At 44.1% G+C, this 5165-nt stretch overlaps 1 long non-coding RNA gene across 1 annotated transcript; it reads right to left on the reverse strand.

Moving 5' to 3' along the window:
* On the reverse strand, positions 1-3956 carry LOC107322906 (uncharacterized). Its single transcript, XR_001559100.3, has 3 exons — positions 3647-3956; positions 1562-1676; positions 1-168 (listed from the first exon to the last, which is right to left on the reverse strand). It is a non-coding gene; the product is annotated as an uncharacterized LOC107322906 (long non-coding RNA).
* Positions 3957-5165: the final 1209 nt, after the last annotated feature.

Here is a 5165-nt window from a genome sequence, read left to right on the forward strand (position 1 = left end):
TGTCATTAGCACGTTGCTTTAATTGTGTTTTAGATATTGCATTAAACCATTCTTGTACATTTCCTAAGAAGAGTCTTCTTTCGGGAGGTGCCCCGTGTCTCACGTCAGCTCACTGCGGCTCCAATGTGGACGTGAAATCCAATTAGCACATTCCAAACTTCGTTTTCACTGAAACACAATCAATTGTAACTTCTTTTTGAGCCCTGCTGCTCTCTCTAATTGTTAGCTCCAGCCTCTGCTGAATAGGTGGTTAAGCAAATTAGTCCTCCTCACATATGAAAATTGCGCTATTGATGCTGGCAGATTTCATGGTTACTGATGAGGTTTCTTGAGCTAATGAAATAATGAAAATGCAAAACAGATTTACCTTTTCTTAATAAGGAAAAAGATAATGAACTAAAATTAAAATTGAAACTCTCACTCTATGCAGAGTTACTGTAATATTATTTCGGCTTCAAATCAGTGCTTGTGCTTTTTTCTTTTATTTTTTACATGCCAGCAACAAAGCTGGTTAAGAATCCACTTAAGCTGGGGCGTTGTAAGGACACTTCCACTTTACTGTATTTTTTAATAGAATTATGACACACCATTTCAATGACTGTTATCTGCCTGTGGTTGGACATGTGCAAGAAGGCAGCGCTTTGGCTGGGCTGTGCCAACATCAGGGAGACATGGCACCACTCTACCCATATCCTGACACTGGACTGGCACTGTTCCTACATAGGTCTAATGGGATTTGCATCTCTGGAGCTCTACAGGGGAAACCCAGCCCCCATTTCCCAGTCCAGCACTGCTTGCTGGGGAGGGACAGTGCAGAACCACGTAGGACTGCAGGACCTCTCTCTTCTCCCTTCTCTTACCAAGCTCCCAGCTCGGGCATCCCTTCCCCATGCCACAGCACCCACAGTTTTCCCCATAAAGCTAAGGCAATTATACATTTATATCAATAAATGCCATATACCATAAATTAGCAGACTTGCTGGCTCTCTGCCTACCACAGGGGGAGGAAATGGCCCCGTAAATATTTGTGCAAGGCTTCAATAAATTTGAGATGTTGACTTGAGCACTCAGCTTCCCTATCTAAGATTCAGGAGCAGAGCTTCCAGAGCTCATGGTCTGTGCTGCAGAGGGCCCAGCGGTGTCCCTGTGGTGCTGCAATAAGAGGCAGGGAGAGAGAAACTTTAGGAACTCCTCTGCAAGGTCTCTTGCCACAGGACACAGGGACAGTAATGCCAGGAGGGACCCATGTGGCTTTCAGATCAGCACAATTAAATCTGGGCTAGAAATATTATTTTGAGCTGGCTCTATTTTCATAATGCTTGAATGGCAGCAGAGCAAACTGGAGGCTCTTTGGCTGGCACTGCTGTATTATTCCATGTCTAAGAACATTTAGGAGCTTTTTTACTTCAGTGCTGACTAATCCAGGCTGACAAACTGACTTCGGGGAAGAATTACTCCATTCTCTAACGCTCTCATACACCAGCACTAGATGCGCTCCTCCAGCTGAATACAGTCTTCAGTAAGAGCAGAAGATGAGGCTCAGGCATTATGTAATTCTTACTTTTCTCTCTGCTTTGTGTTGATGGACGTCTGCACATATCAACCAATCGGTGCTCCTCCTGTCTTCAGGAAGTTTGCTGAGGCTTTCACTTCTTGTAAATCAAATGTTTGGAAGCCTGGTTTAGAAGTGCTTTATTATTATTATTATTATTATTATTATTATTATTATTATTATTATTATTATTATTATTATTATTAGCTGCTAATGTGAAATTTAATAGTAAGGGGGAAAAAGAGCCATAGGATATAAAGGAAGAGGTGAGGGTCAGCATGTTACTCCTGTGCTGCATGGGATCCTCTTCTCTAGAGGGTGGCTGCTGCTTACCTCCCGTGAGCATCATTCAATGGGAGCAACATCAACTGCAAATCACAGAAGAGAAATTTGTGTTCCTGTGTAGGCAACTAACTCTCCTAGGTTCTCAGTCTGAGAGGCTTCAGTTTGTGATGCCTAATTAGCAATAATAGTGAAGGCAGCACATTTGCAAAATGGAGACAGCAGGGGTGATGCAGACAGAGCACAAAGTCTCTCTCTGCCCCCCTCCCTGCAGTGATCCCAGTCACTGCCTGTACTCAGTTCTTGCAGAATGAAAGAAGGTGAGAAGACTCAAGAAAAAAAGAAAAAAAAAAGTGGAATTCAAGCCAGCAATTGTCAGCTTTGTGATAATGCTGAATTCCTTAATTATTATCCAGGCTACTCAGGAAACCATTTTAAAAAGCTTAGTAGACATCTGGGAGCGAAGCAAGAGAGATATTTATAAGGCTGCTCACATTTCCATGCTTGCTAAAACAATTGCTTTATGTCTTAGTTTTCTACTTATTAAGATATGCACGAAGGGGAGTATAGACCACTCCTCATCTGGAGCTGCACAGGCAGCCCCATGGCTCATTCTGGAGCTGCCATGCAGTTGGGGGCCCTGAGTAGCTCACAGGCTGCGGTCACAGACTGTTTGTGGGTCGGCCTTTTCCCCAGTCCAGCCTGGCACCCCCAGCTTCTGCCCTGGAATTTGCCATTTTGCTGTAGCCAGGAGTACAACATCATGTTCCCTCTCCCCCTGTTGGGACCTGGCTGCAGATCGTTCTTTCTGTGCTGTTTTCAACACAAGAAGGAGCACTTTTCCTCCACCCTGCTGCCCGTAGGAGAGGAAACAAGGAAGCAGAAAAAGAATTCTTCCAAGTTTGGGAAGTCTTTTTGTCATTTTGCAATGGGGAAAAGGGCTGGCATGTAGCAATTGGGTTTGTTCCCCAAGTTTCGTTTCACAAAATTAATGCTTGAGAGAAAAGACAAATCCCTGCTAGTGAACAGAGACCAGTTAAGAGGCTGTGTAGCTGCTGGCTGTGTAGGTATGTGCACATTAGTTGGCTTCAAAGCTAAGGTTTCACCAGTAACATCTTCCTTAGCATTTCCCAGCTGAGGTTCAAGCTCAACCCCACCAGTCAGTCCTCCTGATTCTGAAAACTTGAATCTTTGTGACCCTTTGTGACTGGAAAGGTGCACTGAAATTATAATAGAATCAACCTAATAAAACTACTGAAATGTGGCTGCAAGGAAACCCCCAAAATCATTTGCCTTAAATCTGCAAACTTCTGTCAAGAAAACAGTTCGGAGCAGACCACATTCCATTTCTTTTCTGCTGCATCTGCTTGTTCTAGGTACAACCTCCACCCCACCTTACTCTGCTTTTCTTTCTATTTTTTAACATTTTGATTTTGTTATCTTAAGAAAAGCAACTCTTTCAAAGTGTAAAGTTAATGTTTAGTGGTAGAAACGCTGACTAAGAGGATTTACACTGGCAACCTCATGTGCAAGAGTGATTTTTCAAAGGGAAAAATATACGCCACATTCCCTCAGCCATCAGAGATCCTTCATTTAAAATAGAGTTTTTTCAGCCAGACTGATGGGAAGGCTCATTGCCAGCTGCTCATAGGAGGTGTGACAGCACACCTGCAGCTGAAGTTCTGAAGTTCACAGTTAGGAACCCATTGCCAGACCACAGGAAAGAAAAAAGAAAAAAAAAAAAAAGGAAAAGAAAAAAAATAAGTAAAGGTCAGAAGCAGCCAGCTATTCTGTCTAAACATCTCAACTCACCAGGGCTCCTATTCTCAATCCGCTGTAACCTTTAGAGCTACGGAGCTGACGTGGAGCCAACAGCACAGCTCCATCCCGCTCAGGAAGCCCCATTCCCAGCTGTGCAGCTCACTGGGCACTGCCAGCCACACAGCCTGCGGGCTGCGGGAGGAGCGGAATGACGCGCCGGGTCAGCTTGATTTGTGGCATCTCTCTGAGTACGATGTGCAAAATAAAGACAGATGGCAATGGATAAACTCCAGTGGTTGTGAAGCTGCCGTTAGCAATAGCTCTCACACTGTGCAAAGCGCCCTGGAATGAACTTCCCTGTGGTCCAAAGTCCCCAGTGACACAGATAATTTCAGTGAGAACTTCTGTGTATTTTACAAATTTTTACCATCTCGTTTTTCATTTTCTCTCCTCTCCTCTCCTCTCCTCTCCTCTCCTCTCCTCTCCTCTCCTCTCCTCTCCTCTCCTCTCCTCTCCTCTCCTCTCCTCTCCTCTCCTCTGCTTTCCTCTCCTCTCCTCTCCTCCTCTCTTCTCCTCTCTCCTCCTCTCTCCTCCTCTCTCCTTTTCTTTTATCTTCTCTTGGCTTCTATTCTCTTTTCCCTTTCTCTTCTCCTTCCATTTCCTTCTCTTCCCTTCTTTTCCTAATCTTATTTTTCACAGCCCCCTTATCTTCCTCCCAAGCCCCCATTTGCTCACAGCCACTCGGCAGTTATTACTGCTCAAGTCAGGGGTGTTACCCTGACAGAGCACAGAGAGTTCTGATCCCCAGGCTCTACATGAGAAACCTCCTTCCATACCAAGGCTTCGAAACACTTGCTGAGTTGCAATGTTTTCCACATGTTCCCATCACTACGCACCAAGGTGCTAATTTCTTAACACCCTTTTCTCCCTGGGATCTTTACAGGGTTACCAACCCTGCTGCACCTCAGTAGAAGGGCCCACCAGCCAGCAACTCCACACACCTTATTTTCATGGCTTCAGCTTCTCTCTTCATTCTTCAAGTAAGCTCTGAGTGCAGTTGTCAGAAGCCTGCAGCAGACACATATATTATTTAATTCAAAGTAAATGTGGGCATGTTAGGGTTTTCTGATGGTTTTATTTCTTAAACATATCAATAGAAGCTAATTGTTGATGGGGTTTTCCAGAGATGAAAATAAGAAGCAAAAATAACCAAACAGCACAAATTATTTTAGGGTAATGTTTTTACAACTTGTGTTCACAATGCTTTGATAATCAGCACCATGGAAGATATGACAAAGGATATCCAGTGCATCTTCAAAGTGCAGCTGAACATCAACTGAGTCTTACCGCTCCACCAGAGGCTCAGAGCTAAAGCCTTCAGTAGTCTTAACAGCAGATTTCCAAGCCACTCTGGTGAAAGCGAAGAATTTTCTTGTATGTGCAAACATACCTGACAATTGGCATAATCCCAACGAACACACATTAGGTCAGTTGAAATATTCCAGTGTATTGACATTAATTCCACAGCTCAGGCCCAGGATCATGTTCTCATCTGTCTGAATAACAGAGC

This window comes from Coturnix japonica, chromosome 19, assembly GCF_054131305.1.
Source record: "Coturnix japonica strain WE chromosome 19, WE-NBRP24, whole genome shotgun sequence".
Taxonomy (NCBI): domain Eukaryota; kingdom Metazoa; phylum Chordata; class Aves; order Galliformes; family Phasianidae; genus Coturnix; species Coturnix japonica.